The sequence below is a fragment of the Schistocerca gregaria genome, chromosome 1 (assembly GCF_023897955.1).
Source record: "Schistocerca gregaria isolate iqSchGreg1 chromosome 1, iqSchGreg1.2, whole genome shotgun sequence".
Taxonomy (NCBI): domain Eukaryota; kingdom Metazoa; phylum Arthropoda; class Insecta; order Orthoptera; family Acrididae; genus Schistocerca; species Schistocerca gregaria.
Window position 1 is genome coordinate 615,724,884 of NC_064920.1, and position 12,533 is coordinate 615,737,416.

Genomic DNA, 12,533 nt, shown 5'->3' on the forward strand with positions numbered 1-12,533 from the left:
CGGCGAACGTGAATCAGTACCACTGATACTTACAATTAAATGTTACGATCACGTGCGGCTGCTACGGTCGCAGGTTCGTATCCTGCGTCGGGCATGGATGTGTGTGATGTCCTTAGGTTAGTTAGGTTTAAGTAGTTCTAAGTTCTAGGGGACTGATGACCTAAGCAGTTGAGTCCCATAGTGCTCAGAGCCATTTGAACCATTTGGTTACGATCGCGGTCTCAAGTGAATGGCATTCGGCAATGAGCGAAGTATCGGGAATACACCCTACTGAAGGTTGTTGCTCTGGAAATGGAAATATCTGTACCTTCCTTACTGCTGGACATACGTTTCCCTTTGCCATCACAGTACCCCATGTCAAATCCATACCCACCTTACGGTTGAACATAGTCATTTCCTTTACACAAAAACAAACTTTATAAACCTCATGCACAAATGCGGACCTATCACGCACCCAGCACTAATACTATGTATAATACTTCATCAATAACTGTTTGCTTACGATACTAAGTAATACTGACCCAAGATCAACGATCCATGTACGTATCACTTGCGTTCTTCCTGCTAGTCCTACCACCCTTTCATAGACGTAATCGACCAGATGTTAAAGAAGAAACACGATCCCAACAACTACTGCATGTTACTGTCACAACCGGTCTTTATTCTACAGGTGCGCACAAGTATCCATGTTAAATGCTATACCCTCTTTACAAAACGAGGTACGACATTAACTCTGAATGAGGCGGTGTTTTCCGGACAATACGTATTGTCAGCCAGCAGTCCAACTTCGTTATAAAATCAATTAACTTTGAAACTGACTCTGCTAAGGAACGTAATATGTAAGAGAAATTTGCGATTCCCTCACATCGCCCCAACTAGAAAATTCTATAGTTTTTGCAACGCATTCTGTCTCGAGACCATATCAGAGGTTCCGTGGTATTTCCGCCCAGTTATAGGTGATAACTGATTGAGAAGGAGCGCAAACAGTAGTAGTAGTTGTTGTAGATGATGTGCCCATTGAGGTCCTAAGGAGAAAAAATGTACACTAGCTTCCCAGATCTCTAGTGTTACGCTGTATGTTAGAAATTATGTCCATCATTGGAATCAGGTCTTTCCATTCAATCACATACATGAATAGGCTCAGCCCACGAGGCACCTTCATCGAACCTGTCTGCTACAGTAAAATTACAACCTAGTTTTAGTCACACCCTACACATCTTGCAGTCCCACCCATTTCTACAGCTTTCCACAAGTGTTATTTCCAATTTAAGTCAGAACTGAGGAGAAGTCGAAGAAAGACATATCCACCACCTTCTGCAACCCGAGTAGAAACAGAACGACCTGAGTTACTGCAACAGGACGGTGTTTTGAGCATTCGGTGGAAATGCGCGCAGTGTGGTACGTCAATAAAGTACTGCAGATCCCTGTCCATTCAAATCAATAAGTCCAACATGCTATCATCGTTATTCGCTACCATCCCAACACGGAAAAATTACGAACTATTAAAGCTCACACGATTTACAAGTCATCTAGGCATCGATGTTGGTGCAATGACGTATAACTACGGCGGACCTCCAGCGCGGAGAAAAAGATTTCACAATACTTCCTCAGAAAAGCGCAGAGTTCCGTAATGTAATAGCATACTGTTAAGAAGTTTATACGCGATGGGATTCGAGATGAACTGAGTAAATCAACGAAGCTATCAACTCTATATTTTTGTTCTAGAGTCCAGGATCTGTACCTGGAAGTTGTTGGTAAGAGAGAGAACATAAACACACGCACTCTTATGACTACAACCTTCTGCACTTAAAAACGGGCTATAATGTTAGACCGAATACATTTCCTGACTATCAGACATATATACTTCTTCACAGTTTCTCTACGCTGAAATAACTTATCGATTCGTAAAATGAAACCTCTACCTCCGTAAAACATTTACATTGCATCATACGAGCACCATATAGCTTTGCGGAGACACATAGTCTCCACTGTTCACATCCGATCACAGGTCAGAAATTATACGAGGCCTGCATCAGGCCTATATAAAATGGTAGTTAGTAGCAGGGGATACATGCTTCAAGGAAACAGGTAAACACATAGCAGCAGAGTCCAACACGTGAAAATTACGAGTCATTCCCCCACTAATTCTGTAAACACAACATCTGTCGTGGAAATGTGTACACGTCGATTGTAGCGAGTCACAAGTTGATACCTCTAGCTTAGTTATGACTCTGAAGTCTCGATTTTACACACAAAATGCGACAGGGGCGATCGCATAAATCAAAGCTCGTTTATAGGAGTGTGTCAAGTTTCTTCACACATGAGATGGAAGTCCTCTGATGAACGACAGGTTGACCGTTAACGATCACAAGTAGATCAGTGCTTTAAAGCACATACGGAACACGTAGCTGTATACGAGTAGAACGCAGGCTATGTCACGTGACTGATGGATTCGGACAGAACACTGGGAAAAAATTACCTCCATCAACTTATCCTAATCTAGAATGTATCTGTCATGTTAAATCAGTCCGTGACTGATCATAAATGAGAATAGTTTTAAGTTTTTTAAATCCGTATTATTCAGTTAAACATTATCTTATCAGTGTGATATGTTTATTTATAGATCTGAATATGTTGATTAAGTGAATGAAAATAGCTATCAAATCCGATAGTTTGCTGTTGAAACTGTTGCAGTAAATTTTCTTGGTTAATGCTCTCAGAGGACTCTCGAGACGCAAAAGTCTTTTACCGAGCAGGAGCCGGTGGGCGCGGACGGCACACTAAACCTCCTCCCTCTCGTCTGCAGAAGCGGCCACAGCGTCGTCCAGCAGGTACCCGCTGTAGAGCGACCCTGCGGTACGGCCAGTGCTGTTGGCGCCCGCTGCCCGCTGAATAAACGACGGCAGCGCCGCTAATGGCGCTTGCGGTCGCCGCTGCAGGTTTTGTTACGGTCTAAGCAACGTCGCGTGCATATTTCAGTAATCGCGAACAGCGGAAAGCACTCAGCAGCCAGCGCGCCCTGATTTGGGCAACTTATTACTTATAAACAGCGCGGCCCGGCCCGGCTCCGCTCGCCCGTGTGCCGTTTAAGCTGCCGCCTCCCCCACCGCACGCACGCACTTATCACGTCGCCGGCGCTTCACGAGCGCCGCTCTGCCTCCCACGTTGACACTTGTCCGCCGCCGTGCCGCGACACTCGCTGCCGCCGCTGTTCACTGCGGCTAATAAATAACGGCGCACTCGACACGGCCGCAAATACAGACGGTCGGCGTAGGAGGTGCGACAAGCGCTGAGAGCCACGAGGAAGCCGGGTTGGCACACGTCGCGGACGACTGTTTCTGCACTTATGGCCACAACCTCCACACGTTTTGAAACTGAAAACATGGTCCGTTACGGACTATCAAAATGCAAATCTACGAATGAAAAAATAAACGCGTTACTGATGTCATATTCTACAATACTTATCACACTAGTGGTCATTAAAATTGCTACACCACGAAGAATGTATGCTATAGAGGCGAAATTTAACCAACAGGAAAAAGATGCTGTGATATGCAAATTATTAGTTTTTCAGAGCATTCACACAAGGTTGGCGCCGGTGGCGACACCTTCAACGTGCTGACAAGAGAAAAGTTGCCAATCGATTTCTCATACACAAAAAGCAGTTGACCGGCGTTGCTTGGTGAAAAGTTGTTTGATGACTCGTGTAAGGGGGAGAAATGCGTATAATCAGGTTTCCGACTTGGATGAAGGTCGGATTGTAGCCTATCGCGATTGCGGTTTATCGCATCGTGACTTTGCAGCTCGCGTTGGTCAGGAGCCAATGACTGTTAGCAGAACATGGAATCGGTGGGTTCAGGAGGGTAATACGGAACGCCGTTCTGGATGCCAACGGACTCGTATCACTAGCAGTCGAGATGACAGGCATCTTATCCGTATGGCTGTAACGGATCGTGCAGCCACGTCTCGATCCCTGAGTCAACAGATGGGGACTTTTGCAAGACAACAACCATCTGCACGAACAGTTCGACGACGTTTGCAGCAGCATGGACTGTCAGCTCGGAGACCACTGCGGTTACACTTGACGCTGTATCACAGACAGGAGCACCTGCGATGGTGTACTCAAAGACGAACCTGGGTGCACGAATGGCAAAACGTCATTTTTTCGGATGAATCCAGGTTGTGCTTACAGCAACGTGATGGTCGCATCCATGTTGGGCGACATCGCAGTGAACGCACTTTGGAAGCGTGTATTCGTCATCGCCATGCTGGCGTATCACGAGACGTGATGGTATGGGATGCCATTGTTTACACGTCTCGGGCACCTCTTGTAGCATTGACGGCACTTTGAACAGTAGACGTTATATTTTAGATGTGTTACGACCCGTGGCTCTACCCTTCATTCGATCCCTGCGAAACCCTACATTTCAGCAGGATAATGCACGACCGCATGCTGCAGGTCCTCGATACAGAAAATGTTCGACTGCTGACCTGGCCAGCACATTCTCCAGATCTCTCACCAATTGAAACCGTCTGGTCAATGGTGGCCGAGCAACTGGCTCGTCACAATACGCAAGACACTACTCTTGACGAACTGTGGTATCGTGTTCAAGTTGCATGGGCAGCTGTACCTGTACACGCCATCGAAGCTCTGTTTGACTCAATGCCCAGGCGTATCAAGGCCGTTATTACGGCCGGAGGTGGTTGTTCCGGGTACTGATTTCTCAGGATCTATGCACCCAAATTGCGTGAAAATGTAATCACATTTCAGTTCTTGTATAATATATTTGTTCAATCAATACCTATTTATAATCTGCATTTCATCTTGGTGTAGCAATTTTAATGCCCAGTAGTGTACAAGGGTCGTACAGTAAGTAATGTCCAACATTTTTTTTCCTCAGACTACATTTATTGCTAAGAGTCAGAACTTGGTGACAATATACATAAACATGTCTTGTCCATGTCCTATTTTTCTACGTAGTTTCCATCACGTACTATGCCCGTACTCCAGCGTTGTGGAAGAACATGTATAACAGATGTGTACCACCCATGACGTTGCAAGAACAACTAGAAGGTAGCCGTTGGCCTTATTCTTTTGCTTACTGAAGGTAGCATCTTCAGGGCTAACAACCAGGGGGAGCCCACGAGGAGAGACTTTCTTAAATCGCTTGGGAAGGCTGTCGTCAGAGGCCAATTACTACACAGGACTAGCAGTAAGCATATTAACCGACATCTCAAAAGATCTGTCAACAGACTGGCGGGGGTCGGACAGCAATACGATCAGAGTGTGAATCAGAGTATGGTACCCAAGAGAGGACAGTGCTATGCGTGTAAAGATAGCAAAACGCAATATATTTGTTTCAAATGCTCCAAGTTTGTGTGTGTCAAAAACACTAGAATATAATTTATAAAGACTGCATGTAGCGACCTGGTGTGGTAAAACGACGTGTGAAAACAGTACGTTCAAAAGACATTGTGGAGACTCTCCGTTTACTCACAACGTTTTCGTACATGTTTTTTACTCATCTATTCATACCGGAGTTTAGTTATCATAACTTTCATTGTTCTACTTTGTGTACTACGACACACTGTAGTCGCACTGTGTAACCATTCTTGTCCTGTACAGCATGTAAATGTTGGAATCACTGTCTAATTTGCTTACGTAGTAATAAAGGACAACAATTTACTCAAACCCAAAGCAGAAAGTGTTTTTTTTTTTACTTCATCTAGACCACATACGTGAATGTGAAGCCTTTTGTGCTCCTTATCCTTAACAAATCAGACTGATATGCAGGTCGGGTCCGTGAGACCCCTCGTAGCAGCGGTGGTACACACGATCACAGTAGCAATGCAGGGTAAGTACCATTCCTAAAATACACAAGAGTTTTTATTGAAAAGTACACAACACGACTGAAATTCTACCTTCGGACAATGTTCTAAACAAGTTTAGTACTGATAACAATAGTCCGATGAATACAGAACAAGAACCTTCAGGCATCGTTAGACCTTTGAAACAACAGTTGAACAATTATCCTGAAGTGGTAATGGTAAAATAACTCCCAAGTTGAATGTAACTCAGAAATAATTATTAAGCAGCTTTAAAATTACGAGAATGATATTTGACGTTACTAAAAAGTAAAAACTCAAAACGGGAAAGATCAAGTGCGCCAAGAGCTGCACCAAAGCTAAAATAAAATTTTACCATTAAGAGCAGTTACAGAATAATAGCGGTATCATAAATACAATAACATCAGAATTAGAGGAAAACGACTGTATACTGTCACGACTGGCCAACCGATACGCCGTACCGACTTTTGGCCTGAGCACGGGAGCATATTTACAACAAACAAAGTACGCTCTTACAAGTACACGTAACAATTAAATACCAATTCAAGGCTTCCACCGCAGTATCAAGTCTGAGTTCAGCTTGAGAGAGATCGATTAAAATATTGTCCGTTTGACCAATAAAAATGTGCAGCTTATGAATGAGAAAGCGCATGACACTGGCATAAAATTGTACAGATGCTTTAGGCTGTTTCGCTACCTTGAAGAACTGGAAATTAATAAACATGTCTCTACACGTCCATTCTTACTACTGAGAGATCAGACACACTTCCCTTATTCACCACTTCTAACTACAGATAATGGTAACAATTCCATCCAGGCCGCTCCTCCTACTCGAAAGCTTCATTTTCCTTTATTTTAGGTAGTTTGGTTTCAAGTTGAGCCTTCAGCTGTATATGTGCAACTTCATTTCTCAACCGATTTCACTTATTACAAGCATCATCTCTGGAGAAAATGCTATACGGTGAAAAATGAAAACAACTTTCATATAAAATGAGGCGTCATCATTTGTTCTATATAAATAAGTGTCATGAGGAAGTACATAAGAACATTAATACTGACTCCTGTACTATTCATACAGGTAGTGTCATCTGTAGATTCACTTGCCCTATGTAGAGTTTTTAATAAATACATCTAATATTTACATCTAACACTCTAGTTATTGGCAGAGACAGGAAGCGCTTAGAGAAAGACGCTCTGAATATCTTCCGCCAAATGTTTTGGGTGAGTTACATTATTTTACTCGTTCCTGCCCACTTCCTCTCTCGTCATCCATTGAGCAAACTGGATGTAATTGGACACCATTGCTCGAGAAACTCACTTAATAGTATTATTATACTGAATATGCCAATGGTCGTCTTAGGACAGGTGGCCCAGGCTGATATAACTTGTTATTTTGGAAAGAAATAATAATACTAAAGTAAAGAAATTCTCTACTTAAGCTTACCCGTTTCTTAGTCGTAGTAAACGTGAGCGTTATTGAAGTTCTCACTCAGTTTTTATTCATTTTCAAATGTTCTTTAAAGTGTGCCACGTAACATTGTGTACTCACACTGAGGTGTAGTGCGACATCTGTTAACAAAGTATTTCTCTCAGGAAAGATGTTGCTATTCAGAAATTATTCTAAAAGACCTGTAGTTAGTTTTTACACAGAGCCATTTACATGGATCACAAATTGAAACTCTAGTGTTTAAGTTGAGATATTAAATTTTTCAATTAATTATATTTTTTCCCGCTGTACGCGGTATGCTATAATTGTTTAAAAGTTTTGTACTGTATAATTAATAGTTAGGAACAGATTTACCTTCTCTAGTTACCTCGCTGGAACATTTAATTGAAATAATTCCTCTCTTTTTAGTCATAAATTAAACATCAAAATTTATCAACTTTGAAAAGCAACTGAGATGCAGATAATTTAAAACCTTTCATCCATCAAAAATCTCTCAGTCACACATGTATTTATTTGCACCTTATGTTCGCGTAACAACAGAAATCCAGTTTGTTAAAATTACAGGTGTCGTGTTTTTCTTCAATTTTAATGTATAAAAGATTGTGCCAGAAACCAAGGGAAAAGTCACTTAATGCAGTATCAAACTTATTTTCCCAGTGGCCAATTTAAATACTGAAATTATTATCAAGAAACCACTAAAAACATGCAGATACAATAAAAGATGTAACGTACACTAAATGATACTGTCATCAGTTTAACATAAACTACAGTATAACACATTCATATATCTTCTACTTTAACCAGACAAACGTAGGTAGCAACATTCCTAATCTTCGTCTACTTTATGGTCACCAATTTTGATGGGTAAGTATCTCGCAGTTCTCATGGTTGCTACTTCTCATTACTTTCGCCCTCCTTCGGTTTACTCTCAAACCATATTCTGCACTCAGAGTGTTCATTCCACTTCACAGACCCCGTACTTCTACTTCACTTTCACTGGGCATAGCAATGTCACCAGCAAATCTCATCACTGATGTCCTTTCATCTTGAGATTTAAACCCACTCTGTAACCCTTCTCTTATTTCCGTCATTGCGTCTTCGATGTTTAGATTGAATAGCAGGGGCGAAAGACTACATACTCGTCTGATATCATTTGCAATACCTGCTTCTACGCACTGAGGTAGTTTCATGTATATTTAAAGATATCTTAGATAAATGCAGTTTACGTAACTGTATACAAACTCATAGTAAAATTGTGGGTTCATATTTGTATTCTATATTGCTACTTTATCTAGCATATAGTTGTTGACGTTCTTGTTATTAGGTTTAGTTAGCTATGAATTTGTAGCCAATGTTACGTGTATTGTATTTCGGGACTTAATAATGTGATTATTCCCATAAACCCCGGGGCCGAGGACGGTGATCTAAGTTTAATATATGCCGTCTGTGATACATTTTAAAAGTGCCACAAATATCTAACTTGACAGATAGATCATCACAGATGGACATTTTTTCCTTTCATTTTGCGTTTTGCTTTTTCTTAAATTTCTTTTCCTAACTAATTTAATTGAAAAATTACTATCCACTGAATTGTTCTCTTCCTTTTTATTTCAATATGCCTTAAACCATCACGTGTCTCTTCCACTCTGATTATAATTAACACCTTGTTCACGTAACACGAGTATGAAGTGTGTGTTTTAAGTAAGTGTCGTTTCTAAAGATGACCACTAGCGCACAGAGGTCAGTAATTCGTGCATGTACCTGCTTGTACTGGCTACTCATACAGTCGTCGACTTAAGGTCGGAAGGAGCAGGTGTCGTGGAGATCATGACAACCTGAGAGGACATTGTAGCAATGCTATAATTCCCCTTTCCCGAAAGAACCTATCGGCTGTTGTAAGTTCGAGGGCCGGAATGCACGACGATAACTGTTATATTGGAATCAGTTGGATAGATAACTCTTTCCTTTAGCAAGTGCCTTTGGTATGTACCTTGCTCCTTAAAATGTTGAACTTAGTCCAAATCATTCTTTAGCCCCGCGCCACATAATGTATTAAACAGAGTGCAAATGTTTCGCGGCTGTTGCTGCTTCATAGTACCCGTGATATTTATGCCGTCTAGATCGTTAGTACAGGTGGATACAGGCTTCACTAAATGTTTCACGTATCGCTGACAGAGTGCAGAAGCGGGAAGAAATCAAGTGCTTGTATTTATACAAGTTGAAGAGAGTGCTGATAAAACGGTGTTTTGCGACACCTCATCCAGCTGTATTTGGTGGTATCTGTCGGCAAGGTCGGTCTTAGAAAATTATTCTCCTCCGACAGGTCCTATGAGGATATTTTCTATGCGTGGCTTATGACAGCTTTCTACTTGTTCCTGTACACGGATAGCTGCTATAAGATCTCAGCATAGCGGCCGGGGAGGGGACGGGGTGCGGAGCCGGAGAAATTTAGTTTCGTGACTGTTACCAGTCAGGCGTAACCCCAGCTCTTCTTTTAACTAACTGAATCACCCTAACCCGATGGAATCGATCGATTTCAAGATGAACGGCTATCCCTGAGAGCACTAGAAGAGGGCCGGAATCGGCGGAAAGAGGGCACCGCGTTTGGTCGCAAGGAGATATGAGCTTTGTAATCTGTGACGCACGTAAGGCCAGCTTCGAATACAGCAACATGGAGGTCGTCAAGTTCCTAAAAGGTAACTGTATCAGAAACACCTTCTTTGGTGGAGAATCCAATCAACGAGAGAGCATCCATACAGAAAACATTAACAGCTAAGTAACTATCGAAAGCAAAAAGCGTTATTAGCCCTGTGACCTTCTTGTAGGCTGTGACGGTTGTTAATTGGCACCGGATGAGAATTGAACTTTTGACATACGCCGTCATCGTACTGGAGGGTGGGGCTATGTTTGAGGAACCTGGAGGAGCATACGTATGGAGGATTACGAAGAAGCTGCAGCTCATTTGTTGACCTGTAAACTGACTTCTTCTCAGTTATAATGTTTACAAATCTTTCGTTAACTAAAGGATTGACTGAGGGAATTACAGTCAAGTTCATGGACCATCCTGTGACACAGGCGGGGAACTGGATCTGATCGTATGGACGGTTTACGGCCGACTGTTAGGAGATAGCCATCTTTTCCATAAAAGGATCAGTGCGCTCATCAATCCAGACACTTCGCACGCGCATATCCTGCAAAACAGTCGAAGCTTGGCGGAAGTTTCTGTTGCATAAGCCGACATGGTGGGACTGGGTGCTCAGAGGGCATTGAGACACCTGATATTGACGAATTACGAAGGCGTCTACTTGGGAATGGTTTTCGGGTATTTCACGTTCCTGAAGAGCGACGTGGAGTCTGAACATCGTCACTTGCGGTAGGGCCAAGAGGCTCTCATTGGCACCAGCATCAGTTCGAAGGAATGCGCGGTTGTTCAGATACCTTCTAGCGTAGGTAATCTGGTTTGAGGGCCAATGTGCTTACATTCGGATCGATGGCCCAATGGACCTATACGTCTCGGAAAAAGGTACCTGCAAGTGAGGTTTTGCATGCGGGGTTCACACAAGTGAAAGCATATCGGCGACTCAACACTTGTTCACCGAGGAACAAGAGGACTTACCAGGTTGTTTGCGACCGTGCTGTAATTCGAGTCGCAGTGGGCCGATATGGAATCTTCGCGAATGATAATCCGAAAGTAACCTGGGGCCGACTGAATTCGAGAGAGGAGCCCACTTCTCATGCAAGAAAATGTCTCCAGGGAAATCTGAGACATTAGGAGGGATCAGTGGAGGCATTCATTACAGACTTGAAAGCCAGTGAAGTTCTGTTTCTGCTGCTGTAAATACGAATACCAGTCCTCTTTGGCATCGATAAATGGTGGAAACGGTGTGTTCGGCTCATATACCTCTACTGGGGACGTTCAAAATGGGTCAAATGGCACTGAGCACTATGGACGTAATATCTGAGGTCATCAGTCCCCTACAGCTTAGAACTACTTAAACCTAACTAACCTAATGACTTCACACACATCCATGCCCGAGGCAGGATTCGAACCTGCGACCGTAGCGGTCACCCGGTTCCAGACTGTAGCGCCTAGAACCGCACAGCCACTCCGGCCGGCTACTGGGTAGGTATCCTGCGACTGCAGTTGTTATGAAAATGTTGAATTTCTTCATGGAGCAATTCGCTTTGCTGTCTGTATTGCTGTTATTGTTGTTTGCCGTTGGAAATGCTGTAGCAATTGCTGTTGCATTCATTACAGACTTGAAAGCCAGTGAAGTTCTGTTTCTGCTGCTGTAAATACGAATACCAGTCCTCTTTGGCATCGATAAATGGTGGAAACGGTGTGTTCGGCTCATATACCTCTACTGGGGACGTTCAAAATGGGTCAAATGGCACTGAGCACTATGGACGTAACATCTGAGGTCATCAGTCCCCTACAGCTTAGAACTACTTAAACCTAACTAACCTAATGACTTCACACACATCCATGCCCGAGGCAGGATTCGAACCTGCGACCGTAGCGGTCACCCGGTTCCAGACTGTAGCGCCTAGAACCGCACAGCCACTCCGGCCGGTTACTGGGTAGGTATCCTGCGACTGCAGTTGTTATGAAAATGTTGAATTTCTTCATGGAGCAATTCGCTTTGCTGTCTGTATTGCTGTTATTGTTGTTTGCCGTTGGAAATGCTGTAGCAATTGCTGTTGCAGTAGTGGCTGTTGCTGTTGCAACAGCTTCACAAGCTTTTCTTCCATGGTACTCTCCTAAACTTTCACTTCATAGGCAGTTATTGTTACTGATATTCAACCGATTATAAAAACGTTTCCAATGAAACCCAGTGAGACCCAGTAACCCAATGGGGCCATGAACCCACATGCGATACGACACAATGGCGGCAGCGAAGGAAGTACACCACTGACAGGGCTGCTCATCACATATGTTAATCACGGATTTTGATGAGTCGTAGAGGGACCTGCCCTGAGCACCAGGCTAGTAGCTTTTTAGCGATGGCTCCTAGTTTCTGAGAAACGTAGTGTTTAATTTTTAAGCGTGTCTCCTACACTCGGAACATTGGTCATTTTTCGACCAAGCGAGCGTAGCACAGGTGCTTAGATGCATTGCTGGTTCAAATCTTGCCCGCGCTTATTTCTTTTTTGTTTCAGATGGTGAAAAGGGAGCGGAAACCGCCTCTGTGCATAAAAAAGATTTGAACAAGGTTAGTCATTCCTTCTTTGCACACTC